This window comes from Dromiciops gliroides, chromosome 3, assembly GCF_019393635.1.
Source record: "Dromiciops gliroides isolate mDroGli1 chromosome 3, mDroGli1.pri, whole genome shotgun sequence".
Lineage (NCBI taxonomy): Eukaryota > Metazoa > Chordata > Mammalia > Microbiotheria > Microbiotheriidae > Dromiciops > Dromiciops gliroides.
Genome location: NC_057863.1, coordinates 187717986 through 187743396, shown reverse-complemented (window position 1 = coordinate 187743396; position 25411 = coordinate 187717986).

Below are 25411 nucleotides of genomic sequence, written 5' to 3'. Positions count from 1 at the left end.
AGTTGAAGGAGACTGACAATAATACTAACTTTTTTTTTGATAGAGAGTACGAGAAAGCCCCAAAGAGAGAGCTGTACCTAACGTAGCCTTCTCCAAGTTGGACAGTTGGTGCTAAACCCAAACTTAGCCTCCAAAGTCAGTCAAGATTAATGCACTTGTCAGACCCAGGTATAGTTGAAGTTGGTCCCTGATTTGAAAAAGTAAAAGTGTATGACGGAAAAGATCTCCTGGAAAGAGAAGTGGTGGGATAAAGATTGACCATGGCACTAGATGAATGACAACCCTTAAAGAAAGGAGAATTAAAATTCCCTTTCCCTAAGAAAAACTCTAGGTCAGATTGTTAATTGTGCATTTCCACCAAAATCTATAGGAAACAGCCCTTAGGAACATTAACAGCGTTTTTAACAGTGGCTCAGTAACTGAGGCGAAGTGCTCCACAGCTCACCCCATCTGCCTTTAGAGGTCACTAGAACCTCGCTTCAGTATTTACAGAATTTCCATGAAGGATTATAACAGTTAGACTAAAGCCCATATACGCTACATACAGTTCCAGGGGATGCCGTATACTATTATCTAAATTTCTTCACACAGACTATCATGTATCGGGCCCAGCAAAGCTGATTAGTGGAGCAGCTTGAATCTGACATATCCTTTATGCCAGCCACAAGCTGCCTTGCACAGCCACCTTATTCACTGTGGAGACAGGCCCCAAGCAAGATTGTAACACAACACATGCAAATGAGATGAGGCTTACATCACTTACACTGAGATGGCTATAATATGTAACAGCTTAATGTGCCCACAGAAGGGATGGATACCCTTCCCCTAGCTCTAAAGAGCTTTATTTTAGGCATATTCTTTTTATAAAACTAATATTTCTTGCTTAGCCTTTTGCTTTTATCCTAGGCATGGTCATACACAAAACTGACTCAAGAGCTGGTGAGTACTACAGTTCGAGTCTTAGGCAAATTCAAATATGAAAATTTTCCCAACAAGTTAACAGAAGGAAAAAAAAGTAAAAGAAATTTGACCTACCTCACTTCAATATTATTTTTTCCTAATTAACAAAGTAACTGCTCATGGAAATTCTACATCTCAGACATTTTTTTTTTCATAGGGAGGTACATAGCCAACTTTTACAATTCTTCAGCTACAGTTTCAAGAGAACCAAACTGACTATTAGACCAGAAACTAATTTGGATAACTGGCTTCCAATCCAAAATCTGGGGAAAAACTTAGACAAATCAAATATCCAGTGAAAACATTACCAAATGCTGCAAAACTCAAACTGCCTATACATCTCTAATCAGTATTCATTTCCTGTCCTTAAAATAAACAGAAAACAGATTTCTACGTTTTCCCTAAAATCAATCTTTCACTGTATCTGTCAGTTGCTTTCTCCCAATTAGTATTCTAAATTCATTTATTTTTGTCATAAGTTTAAAAAAAATACCTTGGCACAGAGATTTCATTCAATACTCATAAGTGATATGACAGAGTCATGTTGTGCAACTTAGGGCCTTCCCCCCTCCCAATCATAACTTTGTTAATGAATTGAAATGAATCAAAAGTACCTTATTAATTATTGCTTGCCCAGTAGGTTAAGCTTTGGCTTTTCACCTCACCCGCCCAGAGAACATTTCTTGCCTTTGGCCATGTCGGAGGGGCTCATTAAATCATCTCTTGGGAACAGACAGAAATTGTTAGTGAAAAGGAATGGTCAGTGCCTGAGCCAGAAGCCAGCAGGGAAAGGATCCCCTCATCAGTGAGAACTAACAAGGCTGTATGTATTACACCTGTAATCAAACTGCCCTGGAAATGCCTGGAGACCACGGTGCTCTCATTGTGATTGGTGAAGTTATCTGAAAATGCTGAATCCAATCCATAATTGATGTGCACACACAATTATAAGCCTCCAGATAGCTCAACAATGTTGCAGTTGCAAGCCTCGAGGAGTGGTAAACTTTAACATGCATAGAATAAAATAAGGTGTTTGATATAATAAAAGGTGAAACTACTCGGCTTCTTTGCTCTGGCAGGGGGAATGTAATTGAATTTGCTCTGGTTGTTAACGAATGTAATTATAGACAACTTATTGGCAGGCAATGATCTATGGGAAGGGTGCAGGTAACTATCCTTTGATTTTTTTTTTTTAAGTTGCACATTTATTTCAGGTCATTTGTATTGTAAATAAGGCTGAAAGATGATAATCTTGTTATTTTTATTCTCGATTAGGAATATTTGACTGCTACCATACAGTATGCATATAGAGGCATGTATTTGAAAAGGGGATGTGTCCCTATAAGTTTGGATTGGATAGGATTGGGAAGTGAGAGATCTTCCAATGCACTCAAGGTTACAACTATCTCAATTAACTCAACTAACTCACTAATTATAATAACCAGAATTAATTACATTTTCAAAATGGCAGTTTTCCCTGTGTACTCTGTCCTTTCCCCAACCCCCAAATGACTATAAGATGAGATAAGAAACATCTGTATTTGACTAATTGGATCTGCCATGATAGCAATATTTATTGATTATTTGCTGTGGGCTGAGCACCATACTAAGCCCACTTGCTTATGTAATATGAATTAATATTAAATGTCATTGGCCCTAAAAGTTCACTAATACATTCTACTGGGGCTACAACCTCCCTGAATAGCTACTTAATTACAATAAGCCAAAATGAAATCACCTCAAAATAACCACTAGCAGAAGGGGGTGTTAAGGAGGGAGGAGAACTACTTGATATTTTATCAACCCTTAAGGAAGAATAGGAATTGTCGATACTGACTATTGCCAAGTAGACTAAACAGCCAAGTAGAAGTGGAGGATTTATCTAAGGCCAAGAGTTTTATTTTGATTTCCTAATAATTATGACTAAGTAGGCATAGTTCATCTTCAGAAGAGAAAAATAATCTCTGATATTAGGATTAAGAAATAATCTGAGACATTTTCCTAAATATTAAAGTACATCTCTAATTATTTAATTAGATGAAAGGTATCAAGAACTGTAAATTTACTTTTATCTTATAAGACATGTAGAATTAAAAAAAATTATCATCTCTGGTCCATAGAAGTTTAGTAAAACTCAAAATTCCTTTGAGATTATAGGCATGTATTCATGATCATCAGTGAGAAAAAAAGTTGTTTTTCTGGACTTCGAGCTAATTTGATAAAGTCTCATCATTTCAAACCAATATTCAGCATTTTCACATCAAGAAGTGCTTTTTTGCTTTAAAAATTAAACAGGAAGGACAAAGTTGAAATGGATGGGTGAAAAAAGTCACCTGTCCCTTTCTCAAATCCTGAGTGCAAAAATAGTGGTAAAATCTTGATATCAACAATACATGAGAAATACTTTAAAGATTTTGGCAATAAAAAGAAAATCCTTTTTAAAAAAAAGATTCTATGGTAATTAGAATTTGAGGGAATTTATTCACATTTTCTTATCATTAAATTACTATGGTAGTGGGTCTACTAATGTCAGCAGTTTCAGAGCTTCCTAAATAAACTAACAACTATCTCTCAAGAAAGTTTGGAGTTTTATACTGACATGTAACATATACGTAGAAATATTTAAAGGGAGAGAAATTAAACAGAAAGTTAAAATACATTATAAGTACATGGAAATGACTGTGTTTTCTGCAACAGTTATCTGACTTTCCTGTCTTGGTTAATTTTTAAAAAATCAATGAAATTCATATATTTTGGTTGTTATTTACATAAACTAAATCCTGATGAGGGATCGAGGACCTCTTATCATTTTCATAATCCCCAAATAAAATCATCTCAACTCACTTTACCCTTATAAAGATATAAGTGATAGACCTTTTTGTATCTAGCAATACCATATTTAAAAAACCTAAAAATGGAAATTACACACAGGAACATTAGAGATTCATTTCATGGACTGTATGGTGTCCATGTGCTTATTTTTGCACATTCTATATAAGTGCCACAGTATTACAGCATACATCACTGCACATTTGGCTATACCTATGATATAGATCTATCCAGGTCTCCAAAGTATATTGCTAGCAGTACAGTCAAATAAATAGCACTCCCAAAAGCAACCATTTAAACTGCAAGCAAACGATGCCTTGCAGCCAGTGGTCCCTATTCTGAATCCAAGCAGGTGAGGAATAGTACTAAGTGCTTTTGATGTTGCCAGCTCCCAATTGCCACCCAACTTTTTCCCCCTCAAAAACCTCTTAGCAAACTTCAAAGGCCTCCTTGCTTCTTGCCTTAATCCAGTGCACTGAGACCTCTAGTTCAAAGAACTTTCCTTAAACCCTCTTCTTAAACTGCAACCCAAACTTTTTTCTTTCCTTTCCACAAAGTAGCAATTACAGCTCCGTTGCGTGGCGATTGGGCTTGGGCCGATCAGCTCCTGCTATTAATTAATCTCACAAAGGGGGCTCATTTCCTGGCATTCAAATTGACAAGAGACCAGAGAACAGAAAACCCTTTCAAGCAGTTCCAGCGAACTGAGGGGAAGAGGTATCAGAAGAAAGAGCCCCACAGTATTTGAGGTAGAGGGCACATTTGATACTGCCTATGCGTCCTGCTGATTGAATGATTTTTGTTAAAGGAGAGCTCTTTACTAATCTTTTACCTGCAAAGGCTTAAGCAGAAGCAAATGCAGCACAAATATTGCTAAATTTGGACGGGAGAGTTTTCACAGGAGCAGTTTTTCGATTTCAAGCCTACCAATGCATTATAGTCACTTTAAACAGAAAGTGTTCACTTTCCTTACACAGAAGAGCCCTTGGAAGAGGGGAGATGAAGAGAGGCAAGAAAGCAGAATAGCAGACAAGAGATTAAAGCTTTTTATTCAGTATCTCTTTCGTATTCAAATTCTGCTAAGGGCTCTGTGAAAGTTAGAAGCAGGCTTGTTCAGGAGGGCTTCTAAAGTGTGTACATGGATTTCATGGGAATAGAAAAGAAGCCACAGACTGAGTAATGAAAGAAAGAGAAGATGTCCTATATAAAACAACTCAAGAGTGGTTCAATTACCTCAGCAAACCATCAAGGCAAGCTTTGAAGATTGGAGAAAACACTGTTAAAATTGAACAAAAAACTCATGTTGCAGGTTTTGTACCAATAAATGTTTGTATACTCTGTGAATTGCTTCAGCTATATTCGCCCACATGAATCTTGTTTACTTCATCGGTCTGGGGGTAAGGAACCAGACATATGTTTGTGAAGACCCACATCTATAGGGTAGGAATTTTCTTTAAAAATGAATTTAATCTTTGATCTGGAAACAGATCTCAAGAAAAGAAAACAATTGAGTGTCTGAGTAAAAGAAATTTGCAAACTTGGGTATCACTCAAGAGTAGGTACTTTGTTTATCCTCGAATGGCAGGATCCTGACAAAGATTCCATGTCCTACCATGCAGACAAACACATTTTCCCTACAAAACTTACAAATCTGATAACAAGTGGAGAACTTATTTATTTGTAGAAAACTGGTAGAACCATTTTATGGGTAGAAAATACTTGTATTTAATGATACATGCCAGTCAGTGTCTAACAACACAGCCTAGGAGAAATGCTTAGCAGTTATGACCTGCAGCATCCTTTACCCAAAAGTAACATTTAGGAAGGATCCCTCATGCAACTTGTCACGTGTCTAGAGGGAGTCTTTAAGCAGACCTCCTAACAGGAGATCTTCTTGTATTTTTTTTCCTTTTCCTTCCTCCTCAAAGTGAATTCTGATGGTTGTAATAGAACAAGTCTGCAGTTGTGAGTCCTGAAAACTCCAGGGAACTTTTGTCATTTTGGGATACAGTGCCAAAAAATTTCAATAATTCTGTGTATATTTTTTCCATACATAAGCATCTCAAATATCAACAGTTTCTCAAGTTTCCAATTTAAAGAACAATGAAACTTTAGTTCTTTTAAAATGACTTTGAAGAATTGTTTTACTTTTAAAATATTGACTTAGTCTTTAAAAAAACTGAAAAAATAATAATAATTTTTAAAACTTCCTTTCAGAAAGTGGCTCAATTTAACTTAAATCTTTGTAAATGATTGATTTCATGTTTTAAAATTCTTTCTTCCCACCCCCAATCTTATCTTAATTGTTCTAGTCACTCAGGAATTTCCAGATTTATTGGGAACAGTGATGATGAGTCATTGGTAAAATCATCAGTCTGAGGCAACAGGATAGCAGACCAGTATGAATCTTGCTTCCAGAACTTAGAGCCTAGAAAACTGATCCAGACTAAGAGCTTTATAACCCAAACACTAAAAAGAAAAAATATTTATAAGGAAAATGAAGACCCATGAGGATCAAATGAAATAGTTCTGTGAAAGCTCCAAAGTATTGTATAAATGTCAGCTATGATGAATGTCATCATCATTATCACCACCACCACCATCATCATCATATACAATCAAATTGGAAGAATATGAGGGTTACTCAACTTAATTTATAAAACAAGACAGTAGCCTTAAGACAAAGATATGTTTAAGTAATTCAAAACCTTAAGAAACCAGGAAATTGCTATGGCTCATGACCCCTTACTCAATCAAACAATAGCAAAGGGAATGTAACAGAACAGGTATGGGCTGAAGAGACATTGTTTGGAATTCTGAGTTTCCCATTTGCAATGAAACCTACTTATTTTATGACTCATCAGCATTACTCTGGAGGCATACGAAGGTGTGAAGGAAGTCCATATGAAGTGAAGGAGAAAAAGTGTACATAGGATATTGGGGCGGGGGGGGGGTGTGTGAGCCCAAACAGTTGCCTTTGCATGTTACTAAGGTTGAACATAGCCAAAGTCATTCCATAAACATTTCTCAAGTGCTTGGGATGTGGACAACCATAAAGGGATCACAAAGATGAATAAACCACAGTTCCGATCTTCAGGGAGCTTACATCCTAGTAAGGCAGATAAAGCCTCTACAAAATAATTGCCATGAAGCAAAATATCTTAAATGCTAAAGGAAAGTTTAAAAAATAAGGCAGGGATTTACATACATGAAACGCTTACCCCTAAACATGTTCTTTCTTCTGGCTTCAACATTTCTGTGTGTAACTTTGGGGTGGAGGCAGCCAGAGAATGCAGTGGACAGAGTGTTAGACGGAGTCAAAAAGAGCTGAGTTTGAATCCTTCCTTTGACACTAGCTGTCTGATCTTGTGGTAATCAACTCTCTAAGCCTCAGTTTCCTCATCTGTAAAAAGGGATTAATAGAAGTCAGATGAAATGTCAATACGTAAGTACCATGCTAAACTTGGAGCATTGAATAAAGGCTTCCTCTTTTTATTATCTCTAACTTTTCCTCCGTCATTTTTTTCTATCCTATCAGTTAGTATCTTATTGCAACATCCCTCTAATCTGCCATCTCTCCTCTACTGTATTGCCACTAACTTGGCATCATGTCTTTTACTGCCATCCATTTGAAATCATGAAACCATTTCTTAATCAATCTTCCTCCTACTTCCACTCTTTCTTCCCTGTTTTCTATTGTTTCTCCAACCACCAGACTGATTTTCTTTCTTTTATATTCTGTAGGTCATGTCATGCTCCTCATCCAAAAATCACCAGTGGAGTAAGATACAAACTTGTTTTACCTCACATCCAAAGCCTTTGAGAACGAATGAAGTATGATAAAATATTTCATATGTACAAAGAGAATACATACATCTTAGGTGAATCTCAGGTCTTGAGATGGACAGGTTGAGGCTTGGAGGCTACTCTTCTGAGGTCAAAAACTTCAGAAGTTCTGCTTCTACTGCATGGAGCTGGCCAGTGGCAAACGAAGTTCATGAGAAGAAGTTCAGCCCCTGGTTTCACTGGTCAGAAGATACGGACTTTGAAGAGGATTTTATTGAATTGAGATGAAATATAATATGTCTAATCAGCAGTACTAAAAATTGTTTTTTTTTGTTGTTTTTTGATGAAGTTTAAGAATCAACCTCCCAGGAGAGTGTTAATGCATCTTATGTCTTTTCTTTTGTGTCTAGGGAAAAAATACTCAAACTATAACTCACCTAAAGTGCACAGTATCTTTTTACTTCTATATATATATTTTTTGTTTTTATATAGCTGTAATTATTATATACCTCCTTTTTCTTTCTTTCTTTCTTTCTTTCTTTCTTTCTTTCTTTTTTGCATGGCAATGAGGGTTAATTGACTTGCTTAGGTTCACACAGCTAGTAAATGTCAAGTGTCTGAGGCTGGATTTGAATTCAGGTCCTCCTGACTCCAGGGCCAGTATCCTATCTACTGTGCCACTTAACTGCCCTTACTACTATATTTTTGGGAGACTTAGACATATGCTAAAACATGAACTAAAAGTATATTAAGCTAGGGTATCAGAGTCAGAGTTCAATTATTCAAAGACTATACACACACACACATGCGCACACACACATATATAATAGACACATGTATATATACACATAAATATATAGGTATGTATTCCTATATCTCTGCGTGTGTATACATGTATGTGCATATACATATGTATACCTACATAAACATATATGTGATGTGGGCAGCTAGATATCACAGTGGATAAAATGCCCGGTGTGAAATCAGGAAGATTCATCTTGCTGAGTTGAAATCTAACCTCAGATATTAGATGTATGACCCTCAGCAAGTCACTTAACCCTTTCTGTCTCAGGTTCCTCATCTGTAAAATCATCTGGATAAGGAAATGACAAACCACTCCAGTACCCTTACCAAGAAAATTCCCAATGGGGTAATAAAGAGTTGGACATGACTGAAACTAGTAAAAAAAACAACACGTACACACAGGTACACAACACACATATATACATATATATGTTTGTATATATGCATATATTTACATATAGAGAGAGACAGTGAGACAGGGAGGGGAAGAAAGAGAAAGAAGGCAGGGGAGAAGAGAGAGAGAGAGAGAGAGAGAGAGAGAGAGAGAGAGAGAGAGAGAGAGAGAGAGCTCTTAGGAGTTCCAGCTGTCCTAGAACCCTAGGGGCTCTTAAGAGGAGAAAGGAATGAAAGGCTTCCATGCTAAACCCCCCCCCCCCCACTCCAAACAACTATTCAAAGTGAGTTTACTAAATTTGTTCAACTAAAAAGTGGGCCTCAAACCAAGGCCTTCTGAGTCCAATGCTCTTCTCACTGTACCATCTGTTTCAAACAAAGTGTTCTGAATGTTCAGTGCTTCTGGTTTAGGGGCTCAGATAAAAGTTTGTCTTTTTGGCCAGTTTGGATCTTAGGACACTGAGAAAGAAACTTGCTTCCTTTCTTTCCTCTTAGTAGATAAAAGGACAACTTGACTGGAACATAAAAGGCTAGAAAAGTAGAATTGTTGACTTTGACAGCAGAAAAGTTTCTTTTGAAAAGAATGGATTTCTATACATCATTTTATAGTTTTAGAAATTGTGGATCAATGAGACTTAGTGACTGGACTATGGCCACACAATTAAGTAGGTTGGAGCCAACTATTAGAAGGATCTTTTGTTTGAAACAAAGGGAGAAAAGGAAAAAAATGCCTCCTGACCCAACCATGTATAAACGTGAGAATGCTCTACCTTTTCTCCTGTTCATCATCACACTTACCCTTTTCCCTAAAAAAATTCTTTCTTTCCACAGGAAACCTTGGAAATCCTAAATCCTAGAACTTGTGAGTTTCCCTAGTGCATAATGTAGTTAGTGATTTTTGATGATGGTAATAATGATGATGAAGACAATGCTGATGATGACAATGATACTGGTTTTTGATAAATGCTTTAAGAACAATGCAAAAATTCTAATCACATGATTAGTATTTTCCACAAAGTTATATAAGATCATGTGCTTTTTTTACACTTCAGGTTCAGTAAATTTCACCTAAATAAATTTCAATAATGAGACCTAAATTTTATTTTCATTTTATTATATTTTTTGTTAGGGAATGGGGTGAGCAGATTCTGGATTCATGGTGTAAAAACTCATCAGTTCAGATTAGCAACTACCCAGTGATTTGTAGTCTTTCATTATTGTGTAAAAAGTAGGACTCAAATGGGCTTTTCCTTCCTCTAAGGCCTGATATTATCCAACATTCCATAGGTCTCCTGGAGACCTATTATAAAAAATCCCACATCTGTAGGTACAGGTATCAATACTTATTTTAACCTTCTTCAACTCTTCTTAATTACAGTACCTTTCCTCTGTTAATTATTTCCAATTTATGCTGTGTATACCTTGCTTCATATATATTTCTTTCATTATTTCTCTCCCATTATATAGTAAGAACTTTGTGGGTAAGGACTGTTTTGCCTCTTTTTGTATCCCCAATCCTTAGCATAGTCCCTGGTCCATGGTAGAGGACTACCTGGCTATTGATTGGTAGTCATTGATTTCATGAGTTTTAATGGACAAAACAAAATTCATCACTCAGGAGCCAAATGTCTGGTAATGACTATATATAAATATATGCTAATTTGGATGAAAGATAGATGATCTCTAACTAGTTCCATAGTCAAAGCCTACCTTGCTTTGTAGTACTTACTATAGTTTATGCTTCAAGGAGACAGGAAAGTACAGTAGAAAGCAATTAATTTGAAGTTACAGGGCTTGTGTTTGAATTCTACTTCTGTCACTGTGTGACTTTGAGAAAGTCACTTCATATTTCTGGGCCTCATTTTCTTCATCTATAAAATGAGCAAAATAGACTCTGAAGTCCCTTCTGGCTATATATTAAGGATTTTATGATTAACTCTGCACCATGATGAGGCATTAGAAGAGGACTTTGCATGTTAGCTCATTTAATCTTTCTAACAACGTGGAAAGTAGCTGCTATTGTTATCCCTGTGTTACAGATAAAGTCAGATAAACCTTAAGTGACTTGCTCAAGCTCACATGACTAGTAAGTGTCTGAAGCATGAATTTGAGCTCCATTTCTCCATGCCCAACCACTATCCGCTGAACCATCTAGTTGTCCCGATTAACAAAAGTCTGATATATTTCTATCAAGGAAGAAAGAATTTCAATAGTGAAAACTAAGAATTATTCATTCTTATTAATCCTAAGTCTATAAAATTAATAGATGTCAGAATGACCTATTCAGTCATTTTGGCTAACTTCACAATTAATACCGGTTATGGTGGGATCAGGACCATTACAATATTTGATGTTGAATATTAACATTACAGAATGAATGAACTGATTGTATTGGGGTCCTTCAGAAGGTAATTTAATGTATTTTTCCCTGTAAGAAAATCAAGTTATAACTAGATCACACAGTGAATTAAGGAATTCACAAAACTTTGGTGTTCAACAATAGAAGAAAATCAATTTGAAATACTATTTCTTATCACAGACTAATCTTTGGGTTTATACTCTCAAAGACAAGAAGCCAGCATCTGAGATTTGCAAATGGTATTTTAAGTCAAAATATCTCTGGACACTGATTACTGAAAAGAAACCCTTGTGGGTTAAATGATTCTAACCTATTACTAAGAAGCAGAATCATAGCTATAGTACTTTTTGCCCTTTTTTCCCTTTTAGTAAGGCAACAGCAGTAGGGAGGGGGAAAAAGACTTCTGTTGATAACACTGAAAAGGTGTCCATTATCAACCGCAAGATGATAGATATATCTTTTAAAAGTTTCCTTGATTTTTCCACTCTTTATATTTTATATTCTATATACTTTAGGGAAAATTTTACTATATAATGAATTATAGATATTTGCTTTTAGTTTGGGAAAAGATGATTGATAATAACTTTTTTCCATGAAAATTTTGAACTATCTTTATGATCAGTATTCAAATAGAACGTTCCTTGCCACATATTTTTAACATAACCCAAAATAGCATCTGTACCTAACAGTTTAAACCACTGGGCATGGATCACAGAGCTCTTTTTTTCTTTAAATTATATTGCTCAAAAATATGGAAACGTTTAAGTTGTGTGGCCTCTAACATATTGATTGAACAAATGAGTGACATTCTGAGCTGAGTTTTTAAGGAAACACTTCACCTCCATGTTTGTGGGAAGTCTAATTTAGGAACTAAGTCAATAATAGAGCCCTGCCCAGTTGAATCTCCAACTGAGGAAATATGTGAGTTCCTAACCCATCAAAGCCAGCATATGTGTCATAATCAATTTATATAAAATGTGCTAGAAAACTTCAGTGATTCTCAGATCTCGTCAAGGTAAAGACACAACTGAAAAAGAGAATTACAACAGAAGACCATGAAAAGAAAATTAATTAGAATTACCTTCCTTCCTCTAAATGAGCAGCTACTAAAACTATCCTTTGGACAAAACTTTACAGGGCAGGTATTAAAGTAATCTTCACAGTCCTGAACTGGAAGTAAAGAAAATAACAGTATTAAGACAATCTAATGGATACCTTTAGATCTCCAGAGCATAGGAAATCCTCCAGAGATACAGTCTTGTTTATGGTCAGCAAATCTTTTATTGGAAGAAATAAAAAAAGGGGGGGTGTCAAAGCATTCAAGTTCATTAGAGCAAGGATTGGCTTGAAGGATCCCTAATTTCTTTAGGACTACCAAATGGATTGAATGGGAACCTAAGTCCTTTTTCAATTGTGACACTAGAATAATAGATTCTATGGCAAGTATCTTGGAGACAGTAGAAAGGGCTGCTCGCTTTTTTATGCTTAGTTGACTGATTAACATCTGCCTGATTGAACCCTTATAAACTTGGAATGAATTCAAATTTTATTGAGTAGCCTCAGTGAAAGGTCTCTAAAATACATGTATGCCAGTCTCTCAATTTGGAAAGCTGTTGGCCCTTACTACTGTTAACCTGAGGAAAGAGTGGCAATAAAATTGGCTCAGTAAAAGACAATTTACTGTAAAGACCACCAGGAGAGCCAACTTGAGCTCATAAAAACAATTGTGGAAGCATCAGTACCCTAGAATTCAAAAGGGTAGAGATGGTTTGGCTGTTTGGGCTGACATGATCTTTCAAATAGCGGTGGGGGTTGGGGGGGACTTGTGGGGTGATGTCCAATCAGTGAACCATCCTGCCACCAACTTCCCTGCCACTCCATTCACAAAATGACAGATTGTAGAAGCAAAAATACAAAAATGAATCTAATTCTATTCTAGATTTTAAGTAAAGCTGGCTCTTGGCCACAGCATCATTATCACTACCACCACCATTATTATTATTATTAATATTTTCCTTGTTTTTGTTTTTGTGGGTTTTTTCCTGTTTACCCACTATAGAAGGAGGCTGGGACATGGTTTGCTTTAAAATAGTAATTTGTTCCACGGGGTTGTCAATGGCCTTTATTATGATATTCAGCTTTTGAAGAGGGATAAGGAAGGTGCAGAATATAACAGATTTTCCCTTTTAGCCAGGTTGGAGACAAGGTAAATGGAGGCTTGTCCTCTCTCCTTGCTAAAACAGAAGAAAAAAAATAGAGGGCAAAATGTGAACAATCTCCTGAATGAAGGGGGAAATGTCATTTACATGATGTAAATATAACTCATGTTTTGTGAGAATCTCTGAGCACTTTCATTTAGTTCTATGAATAGTCTTGAAAGTCAAAGGAATATTAAATCGATTCTCTTCTTTGTACTGAGAAAGATGCATTAACTAGATGAAGACTGTGGAGAGAGGCTCCTATGATCCCTAGTTTCTGTTTTTGCAATTTTTTTCTCATTCTACACCTTTGCTCTCAGGTACCAGAGTATTCAGCAATAGGGCTTCTTCTATATGTTAATGATGCTTTCTCTATCCAGAATCTCAGGTATATAATCCTGAGGAGAATCCAAAGTAGCCACTATGACTCTACCTCTCTCTTTTCCCCTCCCCCTAACTTTCTCTCACATAATTGCAATCAATCAATCAATCAATCAAGGATTTATTATGCAACAAGAATGTACCAGGATAGATGTTAGAGATATAAGATAAAGAGCAAAATCATCCCTAGTCTCAAAAAGCTTTTAAATACTCATTCTCACAAGCACACACTACCATCTGCACCCATACCGATACCCATGTACAATATTATTAAATCTATCTTCACTCATAAGGGAGGAAGGAAATTGACCAAAAAGATATCTTAAATGTCCACTGTAGCTTAGTGAGGGTGCAATGAGGAAATCTTAAGGTCCCAAAAGCCTTACCAATAGAGTACAACTTCCTACAAAGCTGTAAAGGCTGAGAATCTGATTTTTTAAAATTTCCTGCAGGCACTTAAAAGTTTATTCAGACTTGTTATTCTCTTCACTAATCAATTGTGTAGTACATTTTGATTTATAAAATTATTTAATCTTTTTTATTAACCTTAGATAAAAAACAATCTTTTTTAAAGTAGTAGGGTTACCTATACATGAATGGACTGCTAGTGTTTCATCTATGCCGTAGGCAAGATGTTAAAAGAAGCCTTTCAAAAATTAAAATTAGGTAGCAGTCATTACTCTTAGCCTAGTTTTGGATGGTACTAATACTTAGTTGCTGCATTGATGCTGATGAAAAATCTGCTACAGTAAAAGTTAAATTGAGAGAATAAAAGAGATAGTATTCACTGGGAGCTTGTAAATGAAAATTGAAAAAAAAGGAAAGCAAATGTTAAGTTATTCAATAAATTAGTAAAAAGTGTCACTATGGAAACCCTTATTCATCTGTGTTCCCCTAAGTACCTAACAAAGGAAACTTTGTTCCCACACTTTCACCTTCAGAATAATCTCAGTTGTTTCCCAACCAGTTTTGGTGAGGGGGAGGGAGAAATGGTGTTCTAAAGTCATTCAACTTTAAACTTGTTACTCCATCATTTTGTGACCCTTTTGCTGTAATTTTGAGAGTTCAAGGCTCTGCTATGAAATAATTTTTAAATCATGTACAAGAGATTAAGGAAGTTATCCCATTTCCAAAATTGATTGTGATACTTGAAGTAGCTTGATATTATAACAATTGCATTTACTATTTAAGGTAACAGACCCTTTTTCTCTAGGCTTTAATTGTTATTATTTGCTAATTGTAAAGAAGTTTTTTGGGGATATAAGAGATATGAGAGAAATAATTTATGTCTTTAACAATATATATTGTAATTCAAATATTAAGCTTTACATATTGACATTCTTAACTTTCTAAGAAACAACGGTTTATTTCTAGGCTAATTTAATCATTATTTTTCGAGGAAATATTCAATGACTCAAAAGTTTTTTCAACAAACCAACTAATTCTGTGTTGTAGTGAGAAAAACAAAATTCTGGGTACTCCAAATCTAGCCATTATACGCAAAAAGTGTCTGGAAAAGGGGAAAAACATCAATTACATGGCAGTTTTGAGAATTTCTGGTCATTCCACACTCAAGATATTAAAAATAAACAAAAAAAAAAACCTGTGATATGGGATACATGCTATAAAGACCTAATTTCCTATTCTGTACCAATTTATATTCCTAGTTCCTTTGTTCACCATCTCCTAAAGACATCCTAAAGATGGCACAGGAATCACTATATGGATGTACTGGAAATTAATTCCTTCTCTAGAGGACTTTGTTTCAGGTTACCAGAACAGTGTTATTGCAGCACTCTCTCTTACACTGCAACTAAGCCATAGCTCTACATCTGTCTACCAGAACTCTGTGGCCAAAAATTGTCATTAAATAAAACTTATAACAATGTAAAGCAAAGGTAAGGTTTCCCTTGTAGTTTACTTGTTTCCACAGGTACACAAATTCTGTTTCGAATGTAACCAGAGATAAACAGCTTTGGACTCCTGAATCTTTATTGAACCAATGAATCAAGTAATCCAAATTATAAATGCCTAGTGAGGTAGTGTGGTCTCTGAGCAGAAGCCTGGAAGCAGGCTGATCTGATCTATTTTAGATCTGACACCAGATCAGCCTGGATCTGATCCCACAGCTATCATTAGCACTTGCCCTTGGACCAATATATGTTGTGTGGGTGTCCTGGAGCAGCCACACATTGACTTTCACATTAGACAGCCACTCTTGAACACTTCACACATGTCATGATGATGACCAGGGAAAAGAAACTGAATCTAATGAAAACCCTATTGTACCATCTTCCAGTCTCTCAGCCTTATCTACTCCTTGACCTACTCATGCCCAATGACACACTGGTTCTTCTGCCACACAATCTTTGACTCTATCCTCTGTTCCCTACCACCATCAATCATAGCATATTCACCTTCTTTCTTCTTACTGGTACTCATTTATAGAATTTTTGGAATGGTAGATCACTCTCTCCACTATTCTAACACTGGTTATTCTATGTGGATAAAAACTTTCTCTTTGACTCTGTGACTTGGAGGATATATTCCCATAATTCCAGTATCCCTAATCTGAGTGAGTGGCAATGTTGGCATTAGAAACACAGTAAAAATGCCATTTGATATGGAGTCAGGACTAGTGGTATAGCTAACTGAAATTGAGACCAGCAGGGACACCCCTGGAGCATGTTGGGGGATTGGGGGGTGGGTTTTCTGCATAAACAAGATTTAAAAATATATTACAAAAAAAATCATTAAAAATGTATTACAAAATTCATGGGCCCATGTAGGGTATACTGATTTATTAGTGAAAATTTTGAATAAGTGTCTAGAAAAGAGCTGCTCACATATTTATTTATTGTCCAATCAGTGCATATAAAGAATCTTCCTATGTTCAGGGGAAGGTGGTATGATTTACTGCTGTTGGGTTTCTCTCAACCATAGGGCGGTTTCCAAGATGTTGAATCTAGATCTCATGATTAGTGTTAGCAGGTAAGTAGGTCTATGAGTAGTAGAGGCCTAATACAAGAGCTGCTCTATTCTTTTTCCCAGAAACTCCATGAAAATCTCAGTGGGGGTGGGCCCAATGAAACTGGAGAGCTCCTCCCCAATTACCAGGAAAGGTGATGGAACTCAATGTAGAACCTGGAAGTAGCAAGGTATGTGTGTGTGTGTGTGTGTGTGTGTGTGTGTGTGTGTGTGTGTGTGTGTGTCCAGAGTTGTCTCAGAATAGCAGGAGATGAGTGGCTAGGAAGAGGGGTAACTGTGTGGTCTTAAGTCCATCTAGGCAGTTAGGTGTCACAGTGCAGAGAAACCTGGGTCTGGAATCAGGAAGACCTGAGTTGAAATCCAACAACAGACTAAGTGTCTAGCTGTGAGAAACTGGGTAAATCACTTAACATCTGTTTGCCCCAGTTTCCTAAACTGTTCACTTAACTTGAAGGGTTGTTGTGAGGCTCAATTAAGATAATATCTGTAAATCATTTAGTGCAATGATATATACATATATACACAAAAAATGCTTATTCCCACCTCAATGAGCAAGCCTATCAGCAGCTGTATGCTCTTCTTCCTCCACATCCCCATCTTAGTTGAGAGTGAGTAAGGTACAAATGGAAAGCCCCACATGACTTTGAGCTCTTCTCAGGGCCCAGAAAAAGGTGGTGGAAATCAGATAAAGAGCCTGAAGGTGATAATTTAGCTGCTATTCAGGGTCCAAGTCAAAGTCCCCAAGGAAGCCAAAATAGCAAGTATCTCCTTCTCTCAGCCATCTAATAGCCAAGTTGAAGTTAAACAGAGTTTAATCCTAAAACTGTATTTTTGTGGTGATGTCCTTGTTTCAGTTTGGGAAAGTCTCCAGGTGACTTAATGTCAGAGTTACTGGGATCGGGGTCTTGACTGGCTCTAAGGGTGGTATTTTTGGGTGGATTTCAGTATTATGCATTATATATATGAAGACATAATGTGTATTTATAGTGACTAAAACTAAAAAAATTTTTTTTAAAGAATTGAACTGTCTGATGCTATAGAAACTAAAACAGTTGGTTAATATATTGATCATTTTCTTTGGCTTTTCACTCATTAAAACCCAGTGATTATTATGTCATGTAGACAGAGATAAAAGCATATTTATTTTCTGAACCAGTAGTTCTACATAGATTGTGTCATGTCTTCTTTTTCTAATAAATCAACTATTTTAAATGACAATTTAAAACTAACATAGCATTTCATTTAGTTATAAAGGATTTGTCTTTCTGAAATGTTCATGTCTTATAAACACATGTAATAAGCTAATAATTCATTGAAACAAAGAAATAATTTCATCTATCACCAAAGAACGGGTACAATTCTTTTGAAAATGTGAAGCTGAAGAAAACATCAGAAAGAGATGTACAGTGAGCATTTTTAAAATTCATAAATAAAACCTCAATTGAATGTTAAAATTAATAGGTATATGAGCCATCTCTTCTACTATTGTATGTGTGTGTGTATAGGGGAGGGGAAGAGAGGTGTTGATGAATGGATTAAAAGTGGCAAGATTTTTCTAGTGGGCTTTTTAGAAAAAAATTCCCTCAAAAAACTTTATGGGAGTTTTATTTAGGATAAAGTTGCAGTGATAGCTATGTTTTTTATATTGCCTACCTTTCACAGTGTGCCCCATTTCCCACTCCCACCATCAGTCATCCATATGACAAAAAATAAGAGGGAAAATATAGTTCGAAAAAACTCATCAATTTATTTTAAATGTCATACTTTATGTGGGTTCTTCTATAGTTATAATCTTTCACAATTCTGGGAAGAGGAGGAAATTCCTACTCATCTTTTCTTTTGAGATAACCTTGGCCCATTAAAATATTACAGCAATGAGATTTAGTGGTTTTGTAAATGTTATTCTTTCTTTTTATACTGTTTTAATTACATACATAGTTATCCTGATTTTGCTTTATGGAAGTTTTAAGACATGGGAAAAAAGAAAGTACCACTTTGCTTAATATTAAACAAAATTTAATTACTAGATATTTACACTTTTAAAAAATTTGACGTACAAAGTTAAAAATAAATTGCATATTTTTGGGGGGAGAGGGAAGGTGTTCTCTCACTCAACATACCAGAAACAAAAAAAAAATCCATTTGCATTATAAGTGATTTACTTGTATGAATTTTATGGACTATTCTTGTACTATAAGGAATTCACATGAAGAATTCAGAAAAACTTGGGAGGAAATGTACAAGTTAATGTGGAACAAAGGAAGCAGGACCAGGAGAATCATATTCATGTTGGCCACAAAGGAAAGGAAAGCAAAACTGAAGGACATTATCATTCTAATCAACCCAGTGACCAATGACTTCAGAGAACAGATGATGCAGCATGCTTTCCACCTCTTAGTAGATAGACCATAGATGCACAATGAGGCATACGTTTCTAGACACTGCCAATATGGTAGCTTGTTTTGCTTGACTACCTATTAATTATTAGAAATGAGTCTGCTGGTGTTGTTGATGTTGGTGGAGATTTATTGGAAAGTGACACTGATTAATGTGAAAAAAGCACAACTAAAATTAAGAAAATGGGAGAAAATAAAACCTGTCAGAACAATCTTATAGTTTCCAGTTAGCCAGTGTTGTAGTTGTTTCATCCCATGAACCAATTGTATGCTAATAGTAGATCAGCAGAATAAACAGGTGGAAATGTGCTCAATGACAATGGAACATGGAACACTGTGAATTTTTCCCAAAGTACCACAATTATAGAAACACCTGTGCTGAATAAATTTGTGCTGACCCACTGTGAAAATATTTTGTGCTCAATAGGCCTTAAAATTTCTCATTTCTCACCTGTTGGGGTGGTATTCAGATTGTGATGTGCTATGCTCTGCCTTCTGGTAATGAAGCAAAGAGGCCACTTAATGTTTCATTGAAAATGTTTTATGTTATTCACCTCACGGTATACGACTTCACTGAAGGTTTTTTGTAATTTTGGTTTGAATTTTGTTATTTGAAACAAGGAGTGAATTTTATTTTCTGTACTTAATTACAAAATAGTTATACTCAAATTCTCAAATGAATCTATGATCTAATCAATATAGGGATTTCTTCCAATAATAAAAATCACAATGCATTGTTACCTGCCCAGTGTTGTGTGATTGGCTGTGTCCCCTCAGAGGTTTGCCACATAGGGGGTCCACTCAATGTGAAGGAGATCTTCATTGTAATTCCTTGATAACAAAAGGGTAGCAGTGAAATATTCTAATTAGCTACATGTTATACGTTGATCCTGACATTTGATCAAACCATCTTCTGTCCCTATTATACGTTACCTAAATGACACTGTAAAATTATTTTTATTTAAAAATTTTATTAATATGCTGTAGCATTTCTACACCCATTGTGCTTCACTCTATTCATGATTTTCATTTTTAATTTTTCAAAAATTTTTGTTTTCCATTTATCATAATAGGACAGCAACCCTGGCATAATGATGGTTTTAAAAAATAGACTTCTGTTTCAGTGGAAGCTTGGGGTCATTAAACATTGCATTTCCCAAAGGCAACTGAACCGACTATCATCCTCTTATTCAACTCCAGACCCAACTCTGTGCATACTGCCATATGTATGTGTATATGTATACATATATGTCTATTCCATATGTATATGTATGTGTATGTGCAAATGTCAATATATGTGTGTGTGTGTGAGTTCTATAGATTTAACCAAATGCATATTATAATCTGGGCAATAGACATTCTTCATCCACTTGAAATTTACTATGTGGATTTTCAAACCAATATTTCAAATACAAGTGGATTGATTTTTGTTTCTGGTATGTTAAGTGAGAGAACACTTTCACCCTCCCCCAGAAATGTACAATTCATTTTAACTTTGTACTTTTGAATGATTACAAATCTCTTTAAGGAATTTCAGTTTATGTGACCAACAAGATGGAAGACAAGATATTTTATCATATGCTCAAGACCCCTTATAGCTATCAAAAATGAAAATTAAAATGCAAGAGATAAAGCAATTTCCATGGTTAAGAACACCAAAAACCCTAAAGAGGTATCAGATGTACTAGCAACAGAAAATGTTAATCTTCAATCCCTAATATGTTCAGCATCCCAAAAGGGAGGAGTTTAATATGTCTAGGATCACAGCACAGCAATACTCTTTGTTGTAAAAGAGCTCAGCTGGAGAGCTACTGGAACAAGATGTGTGATACTCTGTGACACTCCACTAAAGCTAAAGGAAAGATCCATATCCAGCTGGGGCTAGTTCTGTTCCCTCAGAAATTACTTTGGGCAAAGAATTAGGCCAATAAAAAGAGAACTGCCCGGTATAAGTTCCACTGAGATGGCTTTGACGTCCACTCCTCACAGAAACCACCATTGAAGAAGGGGAAGGATTCAGACTGTGATTTGGAGGTAAATATAAGGAAAAAAGCCTGAAGTCATTACAGATTTTAGGATTAAAGAAACTCAATTAAAAACTTTGAGTATTATATATGTGTGTGTCTTTACACATGCATACATATACATATATTTATATGTATGTATCATCTCTGTTGGTGCATATGTGTGCATGTATGTATATATAACTGTATATAACAACTATAACTATAATTATATATATATATATACACACACAGAAACACACACACAATCACACACCTCCAACCAAGAAGATATTAATTAAGAAGCAAATATGGCATCCAAATAAAGCAAATAGTCCAGAAGTCTATGAATGAATACTGCAAGAAAAATGAATGAACTCACAATGAGATAGGGGACCCTGAGGATTCTTGAGAGAACATGGAAACACACCAAATTTTCAATGGTTTAATAAAGAAATAAGAATTGTGAATGCAGAATTTTAGGCCTGCACAGCAGAAATAATAGGCTAAGTAGAAAAACAAATCCATGGTGGCAAATTTCACAAAAGAAATAAAAGAGAGAATACTCATTTGGAATACAAACACATAGAAGTAAAGGACAATCTGTCAGAAGACAAGCAAAAGAAAATAATAGCAAAATTTAAACAAGATCTCCAATGAAATCCAAAAGGCAATAATAGGGAATTCCAATTTCCAGTAACTAGAAAATGTATAGAGTATATGGGGACCAATATGTGCTTTGGTCAAAGCACAGACAAAATATATGTTTATATACATAGTGCTCCTTAAAGAAATAAAGAATGATTTAAACAGCTGAAGAAATATTCTGTGCATGTGGTCATGCCAATGTAGTAAAAATTACAATATCATCATTGTTGATACACATTTTTATTTCATGCTAATCAAATTATCAGAGATATTTTATGGTCTGAAACAGCATATGGACTGCATGTGGTCCACAACACTCTTGAGTGTGCCCTGAACTAGTTGAAAGAGTAATTGGAAAAATATTTAACAAAATAAATAAAAATACAACAAAGTAGATAATAATACTTTAAAAAAACTAAGTCAATATACAGCCCACAAGAATCCTAATATATGGATTAGTGACCCCTGTTTCTATTTGAGTTTTACACAAGTGCTTTATGGACCTTGATAAAATAATAGCAACATTTATTTAGAAAAATAACAGATCAAGACTATCAAGAGAAATAATAAAAACAAGTAGGACAAAAAGGGCATAGCACTTCCTGACCTTATAAAGCAGCAGGGATCAGAACCATCTGGAAATGGTTGAAAATAACCATTAGATAGACTAGTACATCAGTGGAACAGACTAAAAAAATGAGAATCAGAAACAATGAAAGCCAATAACCAATTATTCAATTAAATTAACTAGAAGACATAAACTACTTAGGAAAAAACATTTTTCCTTTTTGATAAAAACTGTTGGGAAAACTAGAAAGTAGTCTGGCAGAAATTAAGCGTAGAAAAACACCTTACACCATATTCCACAATTCTCTCTCTCTCTCTCTCTCTCTCTCTCTCTCTCTCTCTCATATACACACACGCATATATATGTATGTATATGTATATATATATGTATATGTATATGTGTGTATGCATTTGAATACATATGTATACACATATAAATACATATATACCAAAAGTCATTCCCAAATACATAAGTAGTTAAAGGATATAAACAAGTAGTTCTCAAAAAATCTGAAAACTATTTACAATCATTTTGAAGAATTTTCCAAATCACTAATTATATGAGAAATGCAAATCTATACAATCCTAAGGTTTCACTTCACATCCTGCAAACTGAGAAAGATGATAAAAGATGGGAATACTCAATGTTGGAAGAGTTATGGGAAGAAAGGCATATTAGTGCCTTGTTGGTGGAGCCGTGAATAAATACAACCATTTACAAAAGCAAAATGACATGATAAAAAGTAAATAAAATGTTCATATCTTTAAACCAGATTCCAGAGACTCATATCTCAAGAAGACCACATATACAAAAATATTTTAGCAAAATTTTTGCAATTGAAAAAAAAGAAGGAACATAAATGTCCATCAATTGGGGAATAATTAAACTAATTGTGATATGTAAATATAAAGTAATATTACTGTGACATAAGAAATTATATATGTGATAAATACAAAGAAGCATGGAAAGATCTACATGAAGTGATTAAAAGTATATAGATCCTATATTATATATATAGGATATGCATATATGTCTATACATTTTTCCATAATTCATAAAGAATCCCTTTTAAATTTGGGATTCATACAAACATTCATGTCCCCATTTATGTCTCACCCAGTGTTTATGATCCAGGTATCATTGAACAGGGTCATTTCTGTTGTCATGTCTTTTAAAGAATATTGATTGATTTTGATCTATGGATTACTTCTTCTATTAGTGCATCCAAAACTGTGGCATTAGCATCCTAGGATTGCCATACCACTTTCCTTCCTAGTGAAAATTTGTTATAGTATTTTTACAGATTTTTTTCTTTAAAAATATTTATAAGGTTAGATTTTTTCCTGTGTACTGATGCACAGTTCAAGACCCCCTCTGCATATGGTCTGTTCTCAAATAACAATTCCATTTGAATATGCTTCTGTTATTGAAGATCAAAGGAATGCCCATCAATTGGGAAATAGCTAAAGAAGCTGTGGTGATGGAATATTATTGTGCTATAAGAAATGCCAAGCAGGATGACTTCAGAGAGGCCTGGAAAAACTTGTATGAACTGATGTATAGTGAAGAAAGCATAACTAAGAGTACATTGTGCACAGATACAATATTGTTTGATGAAGAACTGTGAGAGACTTAACTATTCTCAACAATACAATGATTCAAGGCAATTCTAAAGGACTATCAATGAAACCTACTATCCACTTCCAAAGAAAACTGATATCGATGGAACATAGACTGAAGCATGCTATTTTTCACTTTCTTTCATTTTTTCCTTTTATTCAAGTTATCATATACAAAATGACTAATATGTTAATGGTTTATATAACCATACATGTATAACCTATATCTGATTGCTTACGGCCTCAAGGAGGGGGGAGGGCAGGAGAAATAAAAATTGGAACCCAAAACTATAAATAAAAATGTATATTACTGTTATTTACAGTGTATTTCTTGAATTGTATCTATGTGCCAATCACTGTATACAAAGAAAAATGAACTGAGTACCTTTCATGCATTCATTCAATAAGCATTTAATAAATATATTCAATGTACCTGGCCCTCTGCTTGATGATGTAAATATATAATCCCTTCTTACAAGGAGCATTTACTGGAGGAAATAATAGGTACACATATAAAATAATTCAAAATCTATACAATTGAAGAATGAATAAAGCAGATTGTGTCAACGCAACAGTAAACATCCGGATGAAAACTAAAAAATGTAATCTGTCATCTGGAGACATTATGTACAACAAGAAGAAGCTAGACATCTGGATATTAAGTGTCTAGATGATGGACTTAATTTTTCAGTTTTCATCCAGATGTTTGGCACCATGTTAACACAGTCAGAGCTCTGGGTTGCACTAGAAATATAATACTCTAGCTCTCATAATTGAACTTTAGGAAAATAATTTACCAAACCTAATAGTAAATAGGTTGGATTCAATACATATAAAAACTGTATGGGTGTGGGGAGGGTTGGGGAAGACAGAAATCTGAAATTATCAGGGATGTAGGCAAATGAATCAAATGTAGCTATGTCATGAAATCTATACTGTACTGTTGCCATCTCATCCTAATTCAACTTTAGCCTCTAATTACTACCAGATCTATATCCATAACGGGTCTTCTTAAGGGTTCTAAGAACCATATTCTTGTTGGCAGAAAGAAAAAAAGGGTGGGGTGACATTCATAATAAGAAATTTGGACATTTAGATTCAATGCTTGTGTTATATAGAATGATAAGATTGCAGTGAATTGATTGGTGTCAGAGTGTTTCTAACTTTCTTCAGTTATCTTGTGTTTTGCTTCCAATGGTTTTGTGATAATTTACCCCATATTAAGTGTATTTCTATTAACCAAGGCTTTAGTGACAGGAAACAAGTATACCATATGCTAAGCTATCCCAAATTCTTGTTCTCCTGAATAGCCACCGAGTTACTACAAGCATAAATCATTGGGAGTCTCATATAGGCTATAACTTAGATATACTTTATTACTACAGACACATTTATTGGGATGGAATTTTTACAGTCTCATAATCCCCTAGAAGCTCACCCGTAAACGATTAATGAGAAAGGAATACGATTAATAATGAA